Source organism: Pelophylax lessonae (assembly GCF_965119305.1).
Source record: "Pelophylax lessonae genome assembly, chromosome: 9".
NCBI classification, from domain to species: domain Eukaryota; kingdom Metazoa; phylum Chordata; class Amphibia; order Anura; family Ranidae; genus Pelophylax; species Pelophylax lessonae.
Window position 1 is genome coordinate 152,750,571 of NC_138776.1, and position 23,080 is coordinate 152,773,650.

General features: G+C 45.7%; 1 pseudogene across 1 annotated transcript in view; it reads right to left on the reverse strand.

Annotated features, from left to right (window-relative positions):
- The window catches only part of LOC309563322, a 44,142-nt pseudogene that overhangs the window by 14,029 nt on the left and 7,033 nt on the right, over positions 1-23,080 (reverse strand). The window contains exon 2 of the transcript in view: positions 7,947-8,454. The product of the transcript in view is annotated as an uncharacterized misc_RNA (transcript). The remainder of the gene's footprint in view (positions 1-7,946; positions 8,455-23,080) is intronic.

Here is a 23,080-nt window from a genome sequence, read left to right on the forward strand (position 1 = left end):
CAGACCTGGAGGAGCTGGGAGAAAGAGAAATCCAGGGAGACACAGGATTTAGCCATGAATCATGAGCCAGCATCCCTCCCTTCATATCCCTCTAAATGTACCAGCACTCACCTGTTGTGAGAGGGCTGGCCACAAGAGGGCGGTGAAGCAGGATCCATGTTTCAGGCAAAACCACAAACTCACTAGGAAGTAGAGCATACAGGGATCACTACAAAGCAATAAGGAACATTCAGGTGTTGTCCTAATATGCATCCAACCGCTCTCCCCCCCCCTGCATACCACAAAAAGGTATGCAGCATCCGGTCCCCACATACCTGGTAAACAAACGGACAAGGTACCGGGAAGACGTCGCTATGCCCACAGTGCATTCCCAAATGCTCTGGAGCTGACAGGCGTTTAAATTTTCGCGCCAGGATGACGTCAGCGATGGCCGGCCGTGATCGCAAGTGCGCATGCGTGGACCAGGCCTCGCTTCCGATCGCGGCGAAGTGCGCATGCGCAGGCAGCGAGCGGAGCTCCATTACCACACAGCGCATGCGTCCGCCGGACTGAGTGGAGGGGAAGCAGGAAGGAGATGGCTGGAACGCACGGAGCGTTCCAGCCGCCATTGGGCCACCAGGGATAGCAAAGAAAGATAGTTTGGAGACAAACAAACATAACAAAAACACTGCCATGGAGGAGACAAATCTTCAGACCCTGTCAGGATATCCGTCGGCCATCCGAAGCACCGCACAGTTATCAGCCAAAGGGGATTTTGAAATGTCACTCACCCGCCCGTGGCTGGGCCCTGGACATAGACACCGACTTTTCATTCTGAGGTAAGCCGACCAAATTCCAACAGGAAATAATCCAAATAGTTGATCCTTGGAGGAGGACAAAAAAGGAACACTGGCTGTGCCTGCAAGCTGAAATTTATAGAGGGGGGTCCTATACCATTGGAGAGGAGGCGGGGTTAACCCACACGTAGGCTGCCATGGAGACTGCCAGGAAATGAAAACTAATGCTATCACCTATCTAATGGCTGGTGTTTTTTCATTTTTTTACAATATTTTTGTTTCTCTAATATTACATTTTTTTGTGAATTGTGAGAAGACGCAACCACAAAAAAAAAACTACCAAAATGAGTAAGCCAGTTTTTGTTGGCTGCTTTATAAATAGCACCACCTCTGTAGGAGACCACGTAAAAGCCCTTACGCCCATTTAAATGGTGTACACACAGTAATCCCAATATTGCCTACTTACTCATTTCTGCATAGCTTGCTCTCCAGCTTTCCTTTCATAAATACCTTTCCATATAATTACTTTGTTTATTTGCATCGTGCTGTTTTCCTGAATAACCAAACGTTTATTGCGGCAACAAAAAAATAACTTTTTTACTTCGCCGATGTAATCACAGAATTGCTAAGCTTTCTTGCCTGTAGTAAATTATATGTTTATTATGCTCTTTTCATCCATATTGTGTTATGTTAGACTCAGTTATGGTAGATAAAAAGCAGTAATTACAGGACCTACACAGTCACTCAAAAAATGAAAAAGTGCTAACCAGGGGCAAGTGTAATCTGCTCGGCTCTGTAACGTTCGTTGTATAGCTCGGGGATTTTGAAGCACTTGTAATTTCTGTACAGCAGCAGGAACAGAAAGTGCGATAAAATGACTGGCAGTTATTGATATCTCAACAAGAATCGAGACACACTAAAGTGCGGTTGATTCTCACCATGAATCTTTTGTGCTGGGCTTGTTGCAAACCCATTTAGCAAAGTGGTCCCCCTTGACATTAAAATTATAATGTTTAAATTTCCGTTTTAAAGGAAAGCTTAAAGAGAATGAAAACATGCCTGGCTTACCAGCAGTGATCAGCAAGTCATCAAACACTTTTAGAGAGTTCAGAACTGCTGGATAGGAATTAATTATAGTAAATATTTAAGTTAAGTGCTAACCAGTTAAAGAAATGCTATGCAATATTGCAATTTGAAGTAAGTGATATGCAAGTAGGTCTCTTAATTTATATTGTTCTTTAGAACTTGACTTTCTCAATTTTTCAAATAATTATTTCAAGGGTAACTCCACTTTCGTGGGGAGAAAAATAGCAAATAGAGAAAAAATAATATAGCGTATACAATTGCGATATAAATCATTGAATGTTATTAAAAATGACCTTTCCTTTTCAATCTGCAGCCGCTGTAATTTTCTGAAAATTCAATGCAATCTGGCTACCTGGAGCTGTTCTGTACACAGAATGTGTACTGACCAAACCCCAGAAACATAGTTTCCTGCTTATGTGATTGGCTCACCAATTTTCCTAGAAGTCTGTACTAAGATACAAGTCAGAATACAGGCATCCCCTGCAACAAAAATGTCATTTTTTGGTGGGATACTCCCAATAGGAACATGTCTAAAGGAATGCAGGCCCAGCAGATTTATTCATTAGAGCCCTGCTGCTGCAACAGATGATAGATAATTATGAAACCACTCCCATTTGACCCACTCAGCACAGAGGCACAGAGGAACAAACAGGCATTTCTTCAGAATAACAAAAGGTAGGAATCTGCAAAAGAGTTTGTTAAAGACCTTGTAATGTACATAGATCACCCAAAGGGGAACGTTTTTTTCTCAACAAAAGTGGAGTTACGCTTTAATTATTCAGTAACAGAATATATACGTATTATATAACATAAAGTATTTGTACATCCTAGAAAAGATAACATAAGTTCAGCACTTGAAGTGAAATGTGAATCAACAAATCAAAATATGAACAAGGAATGTAAAATTAGGAAATATAAAAGCCAAAGTGATAACAGCACAGTGATTAGTCAAGGATCCTCTTCCTTGTAGGGAATCACCACATATTAGTCCATATAACACTCACTGCTCCTGTGAACCTTAACCTTGGAAAGGATGGGCAAATGCACTTATTAAAAAAAGTGGACTCCCATACTGAGGGTATGGAGTCAATCACGCTTTATGTGCCTATGTTGTCCAAATTGGAAATAAATGGGCACCTCTCCTCTGAGACCGGTCAAATAAGTGGTATGCCATCAAACAAATCTGGTTACACGTATAAGGATATTAACAATTAGCATCTTCAGGTAGGGTTCTGCTTTAGCACACACTAATTACATAGAAACATAGAAACATAGAATGTGTCGGCAGATAAGAACCATTTGGCCCATCTAGTCTGCCCAATATATCTGAATCCTATGAATAGTCCCTGGCCCTATCTTATATGAAGGATAGCCTTATGCCTATCCCATGCATGCTTAAACTCCTTCACTGTATTTGCAGCTACCACTTCTGCAGGAAGGTTATTCCATGCATCCACTACTCTCTCAGTAAAGTAATACTTCCTCATATTACTTTTAAACCTTTGCCCCTCTAATTTAAAACTGTGTTTTCTTGTGGTAGTTTTTCTTCTTTTAAATATGCTCTCCTCCTTTACCGAGTTGATTCCCTTTATGTATTTAAAAGTTTCTATCATATCCCCTCTGTCTCTTCTTTCTTCCAAGCTATACATGTTAAGGTCCTTTAACCTTTCCTGGTAAGTTTTTTCCTGCAATCCATGTACTAGTTTAGTAGCTCTTCTCTGAACTCTCTCTAGAGTATCTATATCCTTCTGGAGATATGCCCTCCAGTACTGCGCACAATACTCCAAGTGAGGTCTCACCAGTGTTCTGTACAGCGGCATAAGCACTTCTCTATTTCTACTGCTTATACCTCTCCCTATACATCCAAGCATTCTGCTGGCATTTCGTGCTGCTCTATTACATTGTCTTCCCACCTTTAAGTCTTCTGAAATAATTACTCCTAAATCCCTTTCCTCAGATACTGAGGTCAGGACTGTGTCAAATATTCTATATTCTGCCCTTGGGTTTTTACGCCCCAGGTGCATTATCTTGCACTTATCCACATTAAATTTCAGTTGCCAGAGTTCTGACCATTCTTCTAGTTTTCCTAAATCCTTTTCCATTTGGCGTTTCCCTCCAGGAACATCAACCCTGTTACATATCTTTGTGTCATCAGCAAAAAGACAAACCTTACCATCGAGGCCTTTTGCAATATCACTTATGAAGATATTAAACAAAATTGGTCCCAGTACAGATCCCTGAGGTACCCCACTGGTAACATGACCTTGTTCTGAATGTTCTCCATTGACTACAACCCTCTGTTGTCTGTCACTCAGCCACTGCCTTATCCACTCAACAATATGGGAGTCCATGCTCAATGACTGCAGTTTATTGATAAGTCTTCTATGTGGGACAGTGTCAAAAGCCTTACTAAAATCTAGATATGCAATGTCTACTGCACCTCCACCGTCTATTATTTTAGTCACCCAGTCAAAAAAATCTATAAGATTTGTTTGACATGATCTCCCTGAAGTAAACCCATGTTGTTTTTCATCTTGCAATCCATGGGATTTAAGATGTTCCACAATCCTATCCTTTAATTGGGTTTCCATTAATTTGCCTACTATTGATGTCAGACTCACTGGTCTATAGTTGCTTGATTCCTCCCTACTACCTTTCTTGTGAATGGGCACGACATTTGCCAATTTCCAATCTTCCGGGACGACTCCTGTTACTAATGATTGGTTAAATAAATCTGTTAATGGTTTTGCCAGCTCACCACTAAGCTCTTTTAATAATTTTGGGTGTATCTCATCAGGACCCTGTGACTTATTTGTCTTCACTTTAGACAGCAATCTTAGAACGTCTTCCTCTGTAAAGACACATGCATCAAACAATTCATTAGTCATCCTTTCAAGTGGAGGTCCTTCTCCTTCTTTTTCTTCTGTAAAAACTGAACAGAAGTATTCATTAAGGCAGGCGGCTAGCCCTTTATTCTCTTCTACATACCTTCCGTCCTTTGTTTTTAATTTAGTTATTCCTTGTTTTAATTTCCTTTTTTCATTTACAGTGGGTACGGAAAGTATTCAGACCCCCTTAAATTTTTCACTCTTTGTTATATTGCAGCCATTTGCTAAAATCATTTAAGTTCATTCTTCTTCCTCATAAATGTACACATAGCACCCCATACTGACAGAAAAACACAGAATTGTTGACATTGTTGCAGATTTATTAAAAAATAAAAACTGAAATATCACATGGTCCTAAGTATTCAGACCCTTTGCTCAGTATTTAGTAGAAGCCCCCTTTTGATCTAATACAGCCAGGAGTATTTTTGGGAAAGATGCAACAAGTCTTTCACACCTGGATTTGGGGATCCTCTGCCATTCCTCCTTGCAGATCCTCTCCAGTTCTGTCAGGTTGGATGGTAAACGTTGGTGGACAGCCATTTTTAGGTCTCTCCAGAGATGCTCAATTGGGTTTAAGTTAGGGCTCTGGCTGGGCCATTCAAGAACAGTCACGGAGTTGTTGTGAAGCCACTCCTTCGTTATTTTAGCTGTGTGCTTAGGCTCATTGTCTTGTTGGAAGGTAAACCTTCGGCCCAGTCTGAGGTCCAGAGCACTCTGGAGAAGGTTTTTGTCCAGGATATCCCTGTACTTGGCCGCATTCATCTTTCCCTCGATTGCAACCAGTCGTCCTGTCCCTGCAGCTGAAAAACACCCCCACAGCATGATGCTGCCACCACCATGCTTCACTGTTGGGACTGAATTGGACAGGTGATGAGCAGTGCCTGGTTTTCTCCACACATACCGCTTAGAATTAAGGCCAAAAAGTTCTATTTTGGTCTCATCAGACCAGAGAATCTTATTTCTCACCATCTTGGAGTCCTTCAGGTGTTTTTTTTAGCAAACTCCATGCGGGCTTTCATGTGTCTTACACTGAGGAGAGGCTTCCGTCGGGCCACTCTGCCATAAAGCCCCGACTGGTGGAGGGCTGCAGTGATGGTTGACTTTCTACAACTTTCTCCCATCTCCTGACTGCATCTCTGGAGCTCAGCCACAGTGATCTTTGGGTTCTTCTTTACCTCTCTCACCAATGCTCTTCTCCCCCGATAGCTCAGTTTGGCCGGACGGCCAGCTCTAGGAAGGGTTCTGGTCGTCCCAAACGTCTTCCATTTGAGGATTATGGAGGCCACTGTGCTCTTAGGAACCTTAAGTGCAGCAGAAATCTTTTTTGTAACCTTGGCCAGATCTGTGCCTTGCCACAATTCTGTCTCTGAGCTCTTCAGGCAGTTCCTTTGACCTCATGATTCTCATTTGCTCTGACATGCATTGTGATCTGGAAGGTCTTATATAGAAAGGTGTGTGGCTTTCCTAATCAAGTCCAATCAGTATAATCAAACACAGCTGGACTCAAATGAAGGTGTAGAACCATCTCAAGGATGATCAGAAGAAATGGAAAGCACCTGAGTTAAATATATGAGTGTCACAGCAAAGGGTCTGAATACTTAGGACCATGTGATATTTCAGTTTTTCTTTTTTAATAAATCTGCAACAATGTCAACAATTCTGTGTTTTTCTGTCAGTATGGGGTGCTATGTGTACATTCATGAGGAAGAAGAATGAACTTAAACGATTTTAGCAAATGGCTGCAATATAACAAAGAGTGAAAAATTTAAGGGGGTCTGAATACTTTCCGTACCCACTGTATATATCTGAAGAATGTCTTATCCCCCTTTTTCATAGACTGAGCTAGTTTTTCTTCTGCCTTGATTTCCTTATCTTCATTGCTCTGGGTTTTTGTATAATTACAAAATGCTAGCTTTTTATTTTTAATGATTTGGGCCACTTCTGCTGAGTACCACAGTGGTCTCTTCCTTTTTTTGCTTTTACTGACAAGTCTAATGCAATTTTCTGTTGCCTTCAATAATGCACCTTTTAAGTAGTCCCATTTCTCCTGGACTCCATGTAATCCGTTCCAGTCTGATAAGGACTCATTTATGAATAATTTCATTTTTGAAAAGTCTGTTTTTCTAAAATCTAAAACTTTTGTTTTTGTGTGGTGTGACTCTTTCACAGTTCTTATATTAAACCACACTGACTGGTGATCACTAGATCCCAAGGTTTCGCCTACAATGACATCATATACCAAATCCCCATTTGTGAATACCAAATCCAAAATGGCCTCCCTCCGGGTTGGCTCCTCAACCACTTGTTGCAGAGACAACCCCAGTAGGGAATTTAGAATATCTGCACTCCTGGTAGAACTTGCTATTTTGGTTTTCCAGTTTATATCTGGAAGATTGAAATCTCCCATAATGATAACTTCTCCTTTCATTGTCATTTTAGCTATTTCTTCAGCTAGTAGATCATCTAGTTCTTTAACTTGACCAGGTGGTCTATATATCACACCTACACGAGTTACTGCATGATTAGCAAACTGCAACCCAAACTGACTCTATGTTGGCCTCACCAACTTGTATTAGGTTAGATTTAATGCTATCTTTCACATACAGGGCCACCCCTCCTCCTTTCTTGCCTTCTCTGTCTCTTCAGTATAAAGAGTACCCTGGTATGGTTATGTCCCAGTCATTTCTTTCATTAAACCATGTCTCCGTAACAGCCACTATATCTACATTCTCAGATGCCATTATTGACCCAAGTTCATTGATTTTTTTACCTAAACTGCGAGCATTTGTAGACAGGACTCTGAGCTTATAATTTCTTAACCTCTGTGCTTCTGACCTGTTCTGGCATTGTTTCGGGGGGCAATTGGACTCTTGTATTTTCACTCTTTTGCCCCCCCTTCCTAGTTTAAATACTCTTTCGCAAATTCTTGGAGTTGTTCACTAAGTACATTTGTTCCTTTGAGAGAAAGATGCAAACCATCTTTTTTGTACAGTTCCTTTCTATTCCAAGTAGAGCTATCATGAGAAACAAAGCAAAATCCTTGCTCTTGACACCATTTACTAAGCCATATGTTGAACTCCTTTATGCGCCTCTGCCTATCATTCTGAACATTATGCACAGGCAGAACTTCAGAAAATGAAATGGTGGATGCAAAATCCTGTACGTCATTACCAAGTGTGATAAAAGATTTTTTCACCTCTGACACTTCATTGCAAGCCAGGTCATTTGTCCCTAGATGGACAAGAACATCCACGTCCCCTTCCTGCTTTGCTTGCTTAACAATATTAATAATACGTCTTCTATCTCGTCTAGCAGTAGCACCAGGGAGACATCTCACAAAACCATTTTCTTTAAGCTCCACACTTCTTATGATTGAATCACCCAGCAACAGCTGCTTCCTTTGAGACTTCACTTTATCTTTTTTGTCCTTGGCTGCAGTCTTGCATACATTAGACATAGGAGTCGATGGTTTCTCACCCTCTGTGCTTGAGTCCATATCCATGTTGTCCTTACATTCTGAGAGTGCTGCAAATGAATTATGGAGAACCACCGACTGTGGGACATGTCTTCTATCCACCACTCTAAGTCTTCCAGAACCTACAGTAACCCATCTGCCATTTCTGGGGTTCCTCTGTGGCAGTGGCATTGCAGCAGTCCCAGCTGGAGTTTGTTTAACAGATAATTAACATGTGCTACATTAAAGCCTAGTACGCACGGGTCAAATATTGGTCATCCATTGGCTGGTTCAATAGAAACCGACTGACATTTAGCCTGTGTGTACTGAAGCTGGTCCGAAAGAAGCTGGCCGAACGGAAGGGGCATGAACAAAAAAGATCTGCCGATTGGCTCCCGGTCAGTGCTCTCAGCCGCCCCCCTGTCAGAACACAATAGAACAGCAGGGGAGATTGCTGTACTAACATTGCATAGTTAGTACAGCAGGTCCGACTTAAGCTGTCAGCCCGCTGGGTTAAATTTAAAAAAATTCTGAATTACACACCCCCGCTCCGCCGCTCCTACTAGCTTAGGGGGGTGTATTTTTTCCATTATCCGTGCCCCTTTCTGATGATGATGTGCTGGTCGGAGCGGAGGGATTATTTCTTCAGTTTCCAGTGCATGCCCATTCTGCTTCCGCTCATATGTTCTTCTGCCTTATCTCAAGTCCCAGGCAGTCATTGGCCTGACTATCTCCTTGCCTTCCCCAGCAGAGTGATCTTCCTCCGCTCCCCACCCAGTAGTAGCCAGGGCCCGCAGAGTGAGACTTGAGAGGCTGTAGGATGGGCAGAGGCCGTGGCTGCGGCGGCGGCATCGACAGGCAGAGAGAGGCAGCTGAGCTCTGCTGACATTGTCCAGCAGCAAGAACAAAGGGGAAGCGGATCTGATCATGGGGCTGTCTTCAAGGCTTCAACACAGGTGTGCTTCGGGGGTGTCTGTGAATAGACTACATTGCACTGTGTCTGTCTCTCTGGCATCCTGGATGGTATCATCAGGTGTCACAGGCAGGAGGCACTCTATCATGGCTCTGGGTGGCAGTGCACTGTCACAATGTATCACATAACATGGCTGATTATTGGTCATAAGTTAACAAAATCAGCAGCCATGTCATGTGACACACTGTGACAGAGCCATGATAGAGCACCCCCTGCCTGTGTATTATCATAATGCTGATGATCTGAACCAGTTGCCAACCGCCCCATAGCAGATTTACTGCTACAGGGCGGTTGCGCTGCACAGGATCATCTATATATTCGTAATCCTGCATTTCTGGGTATTGGAACCGATCAGCGGGTCAAGCGTACTTAATGTCCACCAGTACTCGCCAACAATTCTGTACACAGGCAAAATGGCAGTCTGTGTATAAATGAATCAGCGCTGCTCTAAGCCAACTCTATATGTAAATTATGTATATAAAAGGTAATATTATGTGAAAAAGAACGTGCTGCCACCCTCCTTACACTAGAATAAATATATAATATATAAATATAAAGTGTCTATAATGCAGTGATGATAGTAATAATACCTGTGATGTGGTTATAAATTATACCCACCAGATTTCTGCGATGGATATTACATGACGTGCAAATGATAGTGCTAAACCTATGTCCACCAATAAATATAGACAGTGATATATATATCATAAAAACATATCTCATATAATGAATGAATCAATAAAGTGACAGGTGCTAGTGAAAAAACGTCCATGAACTCCTCTTCCTTATGTTCTATAGTCCTTGGTTAAGCAGTTCATGAATAAATAAATAAGTAAATAAAGTGACCGGTGTCCTCTGTGCAAAGTAATCACACTCGTGAAATCACACTGTGCCCAGGGCTGTGAGCCGTGCTCCCCTCTTTCCTCCCTACTCACCAGAAGTAGGTTGGATATGAGCCTTATAAATCTCCACTAGTGATGATATGAAACACCTCCTCCTGGGATATGGATCACTCCAGCGTATCCTCTTATTACTCCTGATACTCCGGAGCTGGATCCTCCTCACCTCCACGTATCAGTCCTGATGGAAACTCTCCAACCCAGAAAGACAAGTCAGGCTGCCATTACACCATGAATGGCAGTCTGTCAGTATGGAAGCAGGAACATGGATCAAGGCCTTCCCTTAGTAAATGCACCTCCACCACTGTGAGAAAACATTTGTTAGGCACACATTTAACCCTTTGATTGCCCTAGATGTTAACCCCTTTCCGGCCAGTGTTAATAGTACAGTGACTGTACATATTTTCAGCACTGATCAATCTATTAGTGTCACTGGTTCCCACAACGTGTCAAAAGTTTCAGTTAGTGTCCGATTTGTCCACCGCAATATTGCAGACCCGCTGTAAGTCGCTGATTGCCGCCATTACTATTAAAAAAAATAATATGTCCCCGGATTTCATTTTAAATATCTGGTCACCTTACAATAGGGCATAGCTGCCAACACTCACGGATTTCCCGGGACATTCATGGGAACCTGAATTCCCGAAAAAAAAAAGTCCCGGGAGTCTTCGTCCCGGGAAGCAGAAGCATCGCAAAACCTGTGTTTAACCAGTGTGTTACAGCGCCAGAGAGATTTCTCAGATCCTCCCCCTGCCACCTCCTCTCCAATGAATAAGCATGTGGGTAGGTCAGGTGGTGCTTGCTTCTCAGTGAGAGGGAGACGTTGTCAGCCTCTGAGAGGTGAAGATGAAAATGGTAGCCTGATCTGAGCTCCACTGCAGTATGTGTACATCCAAGCAGAGGTATGTTTATACCCTGCAGTTTGGGCTCTCTCTGCAGATGAATGTCTGTGGAAAATCACACATTAGGTGGGCTCAGGTTTACACACACACACACACACACACACACACACACACACACACACACCCACACACACACACACACACACACACTGTACTGAGCAAACTGCACTGACCTGTGCATTGTACTTACCTCACTGACATCCTTCCACTGTACACAGAATATTGTACACATTCATGGCCATGTGAGAAGCCTCTGCTATCAGCTGTGTCCTTAGTCTCTGACCATCTCTTGTATCATCTCCACAGTCTTGACCTTCTCTTGTATCATCTCCACAGTCTCTGATCATCTCTTGTATCATCTCCACAGTCTCTGATCACCTCTTGTATCATGTCCGCAGTCTCTGACCGTATCTTTTGTATCATGTCCGCAGTCTCTGACCATCTCTTGTATCATGTCCACAGTCTCTGACCATCTCTTGTATCATGTCCACAGTCTCTGACCATCTCTTGTATCATGTCCCCAGTCTCTGACCATCTCTTGTATTATGTATGCAGTCTCTGATCATCTCTTGTATCATCTCCACAGTCTCTAAACATCTCTTGTATCATGTCCACAGTCTCTGGCCATATCTTTTGTATCATGTCCACAGTCTCTGACCATATCTTTTGTATCATGTCTGCAGTCTCTGACCATCTCTTGTATCATGTCCGCAGTCTCTGACTATCTCTTGTATCATGTCCGCAGTCTCTGACTATCTCTTGTATCATGTACGCAGTCTCTGACCATATCTTTTGTATCATGTCCGCAGTCTCTGACCATCTCTTGTATCATGTCCGCAGTCTCTGATCATCTCTTTTATCATGTCTGCAGTCTCTGACCATATCTTTTGTATCATGTCCGCAGTCTCTGACCATCTTTTGTATCATGTCCGCAGTCTCTGACCATATCTTTTGTATCATGTTCACAGTCTCTGACCATCTCTTGTATCATGTCCGCAGTCTCTGATCCTCTCTTGTATCATGTCCGCAGTCTCTGACCATCTCATGTATCATATCCGCAGTCTCTGACCATCTCTTGTATCATGTCCGAAGTCTCTAACCATATCTTTTGTATCATGTCCGCAGTCTCTGACCATCTCTTGTATCATGTCCACAGTCTCTGATCATCTCTTTTATTATGTCCGCTCTCTGACTATCTCTTGTATCATGTCCGCAGTCTCTGACCATCTCTTGTATCATGTCCGCAGTCTCTGACCATCCAGTAGATAAGTGGATGGTGTCAGTTGGGCAGCAATTGGTGTCAATAGCGCAGTGGACAGTGTAAATTTTTTGTTGTTGTTATTATTATATTATTTTTTTTAGGAGCTTTGGTGAAATATCAGGGCTCTAAACAAACCCCTGATGTCTTACTTTTTAGACAAAGAAAAGGATTGAGGACAGAGATTTCCTAGTCTTTTTCTCTGAAGCCTCAGCTGCACTGGGCAGTGAATGAATTGGACGTGCTGAGCGGCTTTCTGTTCATTCACAGTCTAAAGCATAGTAAACACTAATTATTATGCTTCAGTTATAAATGAACACAGTAAGTGATCAATATCAATCACTCACTGTATTCATTCTGAAAAGGAAGGGACCGATAAATGTCATATTGACCGACCCCTTGCCCCACTCTTCATTTTGAACCACCTCTTGCAGCAGGCAGTGGCAGAGGAGAGAAGCCGAGAGTGCTGCGGGGGGTGGGAACACATGGGAATCTGCACCACACAGGGTGATAAGGGTGTGCCCAAGCAAACTTTGTGCACCCCGTGCGCATGCTTATGATGTTGAGAAGGTGCATTGGAATGTCATTCAGGATGCATTAAAATGAACTACGCAGTGTTGTGCATTACCATAGCGCAATAGTGTGAACAGGCCCTTAAGAATGGTTCAGTAGTATGCATCTTTAACATTACAGACAGCATTTCAGGTGCTGCCTCTCAAAGGATGTCTAAAAGCATGAACATTGGCACTTTAAGCTCAATTCGCAAAGCTATACACATAAGGCTATACGTACAGTATCTCACAAAAGTGAGTACACCCCTTGCATTTTTCTAAATCGTTTATAATATCCTTTTATGTGACAACACTGAAGAAATGACACTTTGCTCCAATGTAAAATAGTGAGTGCACAGCTTGTATAACAGTGTAAATTTGCTGTCCCCTCAAAATAATAATAATGTCTAAACCGCTGACAACAAAAGTGAGTACACCCCTAAGTAAAATTATCACAATTGGGCCTAATTAGCCATTTTACCTCCATGTGACTCGTTGGTTTTACAAGGTCTCAGGTGTGAATGGGGAGCAGGTGTGTTAAATTTGGTGTTATTGCTCTCATTCTTTCATACCGGTCACTGGAAGTTTAACATAGCACCTCATGGCAAAGAACTCTCTGAGGATCTAAACAAAAGAATTGTTGCTCTACGTAAAGATGGCCTAGGCCAGGAGTCCTCACACTACGGCCCGTGGGTCGCATCCAGCCCACCAGGGCCCTGAACCCGGCCCGCCAGCCGGGATGGATGGATCATTCATGTTGTTTGCCGGGCACGGCGGCGGCCGAGGCTATTGCGGCACTGCGATCCTCCAAGACTACATTGGCATAGGGCTGACTGCCTGTCACTCACTGTGCAAGTGTGCAGGCCTCACACAGGACAGGTGTGTCACGGAACCATGAACCAGACGTACAACAACAGATAAGTGAAAATAAGAAAGCTTTATTGAAAAACAAGCTATAAAGCAAAAGTCCAAACGGATGGCGAAACCGATGCAGAGTCTTTGCGAAGCCAGGGGTCAGGAACCAGCAGGGTAGTCAGACGAAGCCAGGATCAGGAACCAGCAGGGTAGTCAGACGAAGCCAGGATCAGGAACCAGCAGGGTAGTCAGACGAAGCCAGGATCAGGAACCAGCAGGGTAGTCAGACGAAGCCAGGAACAGGAACCAGAAGTAGCAGCAGTCTTAGAAGCATGTGAACACAGGAGGACCAAGCAGGGAACTGAAGCCACAGACCTCCTATATATATGAGCTAGGCATCCAGCTCCTCCCAGTGGGAAGGAGGAGCCGCAGGGTGGGAGGCTACAAGAAACCCAGAAACCAAGATGGCCGCCAGCACATGTCAAACGAAGGAGAACAGCAAGAAGGTAAGACCATGACAGTACCTCCCCCTCAAGGGCCCCTCCTCCGCGGAGTAAAGAACGGTTTCTGAGGGAAGCGTGCGTGGAAGGCTCGGAGCAAGGCAGGAGCATGGACATCTGTGGAGGGAACCCAGGAACGCTCCTCTGGACCATAACCACGCCAATGAACCAAAAACTGCACCCGACCGCGGACCAGGCGTGAGTCCAGGATATTGCTCACCTCATACTCCTCACGATTGCCCACTCGGACCGGACGAGGCCGAGGAACCGAGGAAGTGAAACGATTACACACCAGAGGCTTCAACAGGGAGACATGAAACACGTTGGAGATCCGCATGCCAGGAGGAAGCGCAAGGGCATAGGCTACCGGGTTTACCCTGCGAAGCACTCGGAAGGGACCAACAAAGCGAGGCGCCAGCTTGGGAGTGGGCACTCGAAGGTTGAGGTTGCGGGTGGACAACCATACACGGTCTCCGGCCTGGTAGGAAGGAGCAGGCGCTCGTCTGCGATCAGCCTGGAGTCTCTGGCGCTGCGCAGAGACCTCAAGGGACTTCTGGATCTGTACCCAAGAAGCACGTAGGACGGAAAGGTGATCCTCCACAGCCGGAATATCCTGGGGAGAGAATACCTCCGGTAACACGGCAGGTTGGAACCCATAGTTGGCCATGAAGGGAGACGTCCCAGAGGAAGAGTTCACCGCCGTGTTCCTGGCAAACTCAGCCCAAGGCAGGAGGTCAACCCAATTGTCTTGGTGATCGGAGACATAGCAACGAAGGAATTGCTCCAAGGCCTGATTGGACCGTTCTGCGGCCCCATTGGACTGAGGGTGGTAGGCCGAGGAGAAGGAGAGATGAATCCCCAACTGGGAGCAAAAGGCGCGCCAGAACCTGGACACAAACTGACTCCCCCGATCCGACACAATCTCCTTGGGCAAACCTTGCAACCGGAAGACCTCCCTGGCAAAAATCGTGGCCAACTCCTGTGCAGAGGGTAACCTCTTGAGAGGAACACAGTGGCACATTTTGGAAAACCGATCCACAATCATGAGAATGACCGTATGGCCTCGGGATGCAGGGAGGTCCACAATGAAATCCATCCCCAGGTGTGACCATGGGCGCTCCCCGGTGGCTAAGGGTTGCAGAAGGCCCAACGGAAGGTGCCGAGGGGACTTACTCTGGGCACAAACGGAGCATGCCGCTACATATGCGGCGATGTCGGAACGTAGGGAAGGCCACCAGAACAGACGTGAAACAGCCCAGGACAGCTGATTCTTTCCAGGATGCCCCGCGGTCTTGGAGTTATGGTAGGTTCGCAACAACCGAGTGCGCAACTCCTCAGGCACAAAACATCTGCCGTTGGGTCTCCCAGAGGGAGCACCAGATTGAGCCGCCAAAATCTGCTCACCCAGGGGAGAGGTCAGGCTGGTGCGAATGGCGGCCAGGATCTGATTCGGAGGTATGACCGAAGTCGGAATCGACTCCTCCCTGGACAGGTCAGAGTACTGCCGTGATAAGGCATCCGCCCTGATGTTCTTGGAACCGGGTAGGTAGGAGACCACGTAATTAAAACGTGACAAGAACAGAGCCCATCTGGCCTGACGTGGTGTCAATCTCTTGGCCTCAGAGAGGTAGGTCAGATTCTTGTGGTCCGTCAGGATGAGGACCGGAACCACCGAACCCTCGAGCAAGTGCCTCCATTCTTTAAGAGCCTGCACGATGGCCAATAACTCCCTGTCACCAATCTGGTAGTTACACTCCGCGGAAGACAGTTTCCGGGAGTAAAACCCACAAGGAAGCAGAGGACCCTCTGGTGTTCTACGCTGAGACAGAAGGGCGCCTACTTCCGTCTCAGACGCGTCCACCTCGAGGACAAAGGGCAACCCAGGGTTGGGATGCGACAGAATCGGAGCCGACACAAAGGCGGACTTTAGAGCCTCAAAAGCTCGGATGGCCTCGGGCGGCCAGACCTGGGAATTACTGCCCTTCCTGGTCAGATCCGTGAGAGGCTTGGCTAGCATGGAAAAGTCCCTGATGAACTTCCGATAATAATTGGCGAAGCCCAAAAAGCGCTGCAGGGAGCGAAGACCACTGGGCTGGGGCCACTGTAAGACAGCCGAAACCTTCTCAGGATCCATGGAGAACCCCTCAGCGGAAATGATGTAACCTAAGAAGGTTACCTGGGATCGGTGAAATTCGCATTTCTCAAGCTTACCGAACAGCTTGTTCTCTCGAAACCGTTGCAACACTCGTTTGACATCCAGAATGTGGGTCTCCATGGACACAGAATATACCAAGATGTCATCCAAGTAGACCACCACACACTGCTGCAACAGGTCACGGAAAACATCGTTGATGAATTCCTGAAAGACTGCGGGCGCATTGCACAGCCCAAAGGGCATAACCAAGGATTCATAATGACCGGCCCTGGTGTTAAACGCGGTCTTCCACTCATCGCCCGCCTTGATCCTTACGAGGTTATATGCCGCCCTCAGGTCGAGTTTGGTAAAGACCGTGGCCCCTTTAAGGCGATCGAACAGCTCGGAAATCAAGGGTATCGGGTAAGCGTTCTTGATCGTGATGCGATTGAGACCCCTGTAATCGATGCAAGGCCTCAACTCACCGCCCTTCTTTTTCACAAAGAAAAATCCAGCCCCTGCCGGGGACGAGGATTTGCGAATGTGTCCGCGTGAAAGCACCTCCCTCACGTACTCCTCCATGGCCTCATTCTCCGCTACCGACAGTGGATAGACTTTACCACGAGGAGGAACGGTACCAGATTGTAACTCGATGGCACAATCGTATGGGCGGTGCGGAGGTAGGGCAACCGCGCGCACCTTATCGAATACATCCCGGTACTCCTCGTACTCAGGGGGCAACAGAGAGTCCGAGGAAGTACACAGCAACTTGACAGGCCCATGGATGCAACTAGCCCCACACTGCGGTGACCACGAGAGGATCTCGGCCGATCTCCAATCGAAAATTGGATTATGCTTCTGGAGCCAGGGGTACCCCAAGACCACCGAGTAGTGTGGAGACGAAATAACCTGGAAGCAGACCGACTCTCTGTGGACGGCACCAATGGCTAACCCCACTGGAAGGGTCTCATGAGTCACGTGTGGCGGCAGAAGGGGTCTGCCGTCTATCGCCTCAAGAGCCAGAGGAGAACCTCGAGCCTGCAGAGGAATGGAATTGGCAGCAGCGAACACACTATCAATGAACAAACCACCAGCACCAGAGTCCACCAACGCCTGGGTCGTCACCGAGCCCCCGACCCAGGAGAGGACAACAGTGATCAGTGGTTTGTCAACACGGGAAACCGGGGACGAGGAGACTCCACCCAAGATCTGCCCCCGACAGGATCTCCGGTGCGAGCGTTTCCCGGACGGTTCGGACATGCCAACCGAAAATGCCCACCGAGACCACAGTACATGCATCGGCCCTCGCGTCTCCGGAGTACCCTCTCCCCCTCGGACAGGCGAGCAAACCCCAGCTGCATGGGTTCACCCCCAGACAAGTCATCCCCAGGAGGCGTGGGAGGAGAGGGAGGCACGGGTGGGACAACAAAGGTAGGCGCCAATCTGTTAGGAGGCCTCCGCAGACTCTCCTTAAAGGAAGGTCTCTCCCTGAGTCTGGTGTCAATCAAAATCAGGAAAGAAATAAGAGACTCGAGCTCCACTGGTAGGTCCTTAGCTGCAACCTCATCCTTCAAGGCATCCGAGAGACCATGAGAGAAAGCAGCAACCAGAGCCTCATTATTCCAGCCCACCTCTGCTGCCAGGGTACGAAACTCAATGGCGTATTCAGCTACGGATCGTGAACCCTGTCTGATGGACATAAGGAGCTTCGCAGCAGAGGCAGCACGAGCCGGCACATCGAATACCTTCCGAAGAGAAGCAACAAAACCGGAAAACTCGGCAACCACCGGATTGTTGTTCTCCCATAAAGGGCTGGCCCAGGCCAAGGCCTTGTCCGAGAGCAGCGAGATTAAGAAGCCCACCTTTGATCTCTCAGTAGGAAAGTCATGTGGCAGCAACTCGAAATAAATGCCCACCTGGTTAAGGAAACCTCGGCACTGAGTTGGCTCTCCCCCAAAGCACTGAGGAAGGGGGGCAGAACTGGACATACCCCGAAACATCGCAGGCGCAACAACAGGTGTCGGGGTAGACTCTGGCGCAACAACCGGAGCGGCAGTAGGAGCGGGCCCAGGAGCGACAACCGACCCATCGGCAACGGGAGCGAAATGAACCGTGCGTTCAAGCAGGGTTTGCAACGCCACGGCGAACTGACCCAACAGGTGATCCTGCTGATCAAGTCTGGCAACCAGCGTGGGTAGTGAGGATGGCCCTGTACCGTCAGAATTCGTGGCCTGTGGTGCCGTGCGTTCAAGCAGGGTTTGCAACGCCACGGCGAACCGACCCAACAGGTGATCCTGCTGATCAAGTCTGGCAACCAGCGTGGGTAGCGAGGATGGCCCTGTACCGTCAGAATTCATGGCTTGGTCCTAATGTCACGGAACCATGAACCAGACGTACAACAACAGATAAGTGAAAATAAGAAAGCTTTATTGAAAAACAAGCTATAAAGCAAAAGTCCAAACGGATGGCGAAACCGATGCAGAGTCTTTGCGAAGCCAGGGGTCAGGAACCAGCAGGGTAGTCAGACGAAGCCAGGATCAGGAACCAGCAGGGTAGTCAGACGAAGCCAGGATCAGGAACCAGCAGGGTAGTCAGACGAAGCCAGGATCAGGAACCAGCAGGGTAGTCAGACGAAGCCAGGAACAGGAACCAGAAGTAGCAGCAGTCTTAGAAGCATGTAAACACAGGAGGACCAAGCAGGGAACTGAAGCCACAGACCTCCTATATATATGAGCTAGGCATCCAGCTCCTCCCAGTGGGAAGGAGGAGCCGCAGGGTGGGAGGCTACAAGAAACCCAGAAACCAAGATGGCCGCCAGCACATGTCAAACGAAGGAGAACAGAAAGAAGGTAAGACCATGACAAGGTGCTTCCAGTCAATGAAGTGCTGAGTGCCTCAACGTGACGTCATTCATCCCCACCCAAGAGCATAGAGGCGCCCACAGTCCCTGGCTGTCCCACACGGTGTGGTTTTGGAGAAGTGAAGGTAAGACAAGAGAAGAGATGGGGACGGGCGGACCAGTGTATGATTAGGAATCAGGATATAATTTATATCAGCAGTAAATATATAAGCAGCAGTATTAGAGTATTATATTTTAGAATTTTTATTATTATTATATGACAATATTATATGTCAGCAGGAAAATATAATACATACAAAAGCAGCATTCTTGTCTGATGCCCAATATTTTATATCGGTAAAGTAATATATAAATCCTATATAATAATAATAATAATAATAATTGGGGATCACACAAGACTGCTGCTTTTGTATGTAATATATTTACTGCTGTATATAATAATGGGAATCACACAAGACTGCTGCTTTTGTATATACAAATAAAATATGTGCATTGGAATTTGTTCATATTTTTCTCAACTATAGTCCGGCCCCCCAACAGAGTCTGAGGGACAGTGAACTGACCCATTGTTTAAAAAGTTTGAGGACCCCTGGCCTAGGCTATAAGAAGATTGCCAAGACCCTGACACTGAACTGCAGCACGGTGGCCAAGACCATATAGCGGTTTAACAGGAGATTCCACTCAGAACAGGCCTCGCCATGGTCGACCAAAGAAGTTAATGGCACGTGCTCAGTGTCATATCCAGAGGTTGTCTTTGGGAAATAGAGGTATGAGTGCTGCCAGCATTGCTGCAGAGGTTGAAGGGGTGGGGGGTCAGCCTGTCGGTGCTAAAGGACTGGGGTAGTCCGACAAGTACTGCAAACAAAGACAAAGAAGCGCGCCACGACACTGCATCAAATTGGTCTGCATGGCTGTTGTCCCAGAAGGAATCCTCTTCTAAAGATAATGCACAAGAAATTTGTGATATGCACTATTGTTTAAGCACTTTATATGAATATTTTTTGCATTTTATTAATTTCATGAATGTTGTCACTATGTTGGCTTAAGCATATTTTCAAAAATATCTCAAAGCAGCGCTGCAATCACTGACCATTATACTTTAAAAGAGCACTAGCACTTTTCACTGCAGCAAGCAGCTTACACAAGTATTTATTTAAATTATTATATTTTGCACAAAACTAAACACTTAGCACTTTAATCACTCAGATTTTACACACCATAAGCGCGAGGTCCCACAGTCCTGCAATGCACAAGAAAGCCCACAAACAGTTTGCTTAAGACAAGCAGACTAAGGACATGGATTACTGGAACCATGTCCTGTGGTCTGATGAGACCAAGATAAACTTATTTGGTTCAGATGGTGTCAAGCGTGTTTGGGGGCAACCAGGTGAGGAGTACAATGACAAATGTGTCTTGCCTACAGTCAAGCATGGGGGTGGGAGTGTCATGGTCTGGGTGTAACGCTCCTGCGTTTTACGTATGATGTGGATTTTCAGCTGCAGAAATATTCCACTTCAGTAGTCATGTAGAGAAACGCTGAGACACCAATCCCAACTCTCAATGACTCATCATGTGTGGATGATCTCAATTCAGCAAGTAAATACACACACTCAATAAGATGTTTCCTAGAGTGACTTATGTATATAGTAACACAGTGATGATAGGCTGAAGAGACAGGTTGGGTAGAGATGGTAGATGACAGACACTTGAAAGGAAATGTTCTTGAAAGTAAGATAGTAGCAGATGGGATGCAGATAGGTTTAGCAATCATGTATGGTAGCAGATGACAGAGTAGCAGGTGGACATACAAGAGAGATCAACCCAGTGCAAGAACAGGTGGTAGTAGGCTCAAGAGCTAGCAATCTTAGATAGTGCAGATGTAGTAATAGTCCTTAGTATGCAGAGCTAGATAGTGTAAGCTTTAGTATAAAGGTTATAGAGGTTTCCCCTGTGGGGTACTTATCACTAATAGCAATGTAGCAGAGGAGAGGTTCGGCAAGAGCGGATGATCCGGTAGCGGGATACAGGGATCAGCGCAGCGTGGTTCCGACAGCGAGGTATGCTTGCAAGCATGAGAGCTTCAAGACAGGTTAGCATCAAGGCACAAAGCAGTTTGAACGAACACATGTGAGTGAGAGCCGGCAATCTAAATAGCCATCCAGTCCAGCGCTCAGTGATGACAGCATCACTTATGAAAGAGTAATTAGGGTACCCAAAGGTACCAGAACATTACAGTACCCCCCCCCTTAAGGCCGGCTCCTGAAGGCCTCTGGAGCTGGTTTGTCTGGGTATCTCGCATGAAAATTGCGGATTAATCTAGGGGCATGTATGTCAGAGGTGTTTAGCCAGGTATCGTCTTGGGGCCCATAGTTCTTCCATCTAACCAAGTACTGAAGTCTTCTTCTGTAGATACGAGAATCCAGAATCTCTTTTATCTCGTATTCTTCTCCACCTTCAACTTGTACAGGAGGAGGAGGTGGGATAGTAGGCCTTATTCCTTGGTCAGGAACATGGGGCTTCAGTAGCGACACATGGAAAATGGGATGTATTTTGAGGTCTATTGGCAATGTAAGCTGTACTGCAGCTTTTCCAATAAGTTTCTTGATTGGGAAAGGTCCCAAGAACAGAGGTCCAAGCTTTTTGCTAGGGATTTTCAGTCTTAAATTTTTTGTTGAGAGCCAAACGAGGTCCCCGATAGCGTACTGAGGAGGTCTTCTGCGAAGATCATAGTACTTCTTTTGTTGACTATGAGCGTGTGCAATGGTAGTATTAAGCAAACCCAGAGAGTCCTTTATTTGGGTAAGATAGTCTGAAGCTACTGGGTTATTTGAAGGAAGGATGCGTGGTGGAAGAATAGAGGGATGAAACCCATAGTTCAAGTAGAACGGACTCTGCTTGGTCGTACTGTGGGTTGCGTTGTTGTAGGCAAATTCTGCCAGAGGGAGAAGATCCACCCAATCATCCTGTTGGTAAGAAGTGTAACAACGTAAATATTGCTCGATGCATTGGTTGACTCTTTCAGTCTGTCCGTTGGTCTGCGGATGGTAAGGAGAAGTGAGCTTCCGCTCGATCCGTAGTATGTGACATAGTTCTTGCCAGAACTTGAAAATAAATTGTGATCCACGGTCAGACAGAAGAGTTTTTGGGATACCATGTAACTTAAAGACATGTTTCATCAGGAGTTCTGCCGTTTGTTTGGACGAAGGTAGTCTGCGAATAGCAATGAAATGTGCCATTTTTGTCAGATGGTCCACTGACACTAAGATGGTATTAAATCCTTTGGAAGGAGGCAATTCCACTATAAAGTCCAAGGACACAACTTCCCATGGAGTTTGGGGTATTGGTAGACTGCATAGTAGACCGGATGGTCTCGTAGTGTCAATTTTGGACCTGGCACAGACATTGCATGAAGAGACAAATTTTTGTATAGATGTTTTCATGTCAGGCCACCAGAATTGCCTGGTAATCAGATTAAGAGTCTTTGTCATACCCATATGTCCTGCCATAGGCACATCATGCGATAATTCCAAGATCTTGGTGCGTATGGTAGGTGGTATGTAAAGTTTGTCGTTGTAGTAGAGGAAGCCTTCTGCATCAGTATTTAGTTGTGGTGGGGGTGTATCCAAACTTATACCATGCAAAACCTCTTCCTTCAAGGAACGGACAACTCCAATAATGCGTTTGTGAGGTATTATAGGAACAGAAGGGATTTCGAAGTAGTTTTCTTCAGTTAGTCGTGATAGTGCATCCTCCTTTTTGTTCTTATCTGCAGGTGTGTAGGTCACTAAGAAGTTAAACCTTAGAAAGAATAGTGACCATCGTACCTGTCGGTGCGAGAGAGTTTTGTTAGTCTGAAGATATTGGAGATTTTTATGGTCCGTGTATATAAGTATTGGTAATTGGGTGCCTTCGAGCAGATGTCGCCAATTCTCCAGAGCCAATTT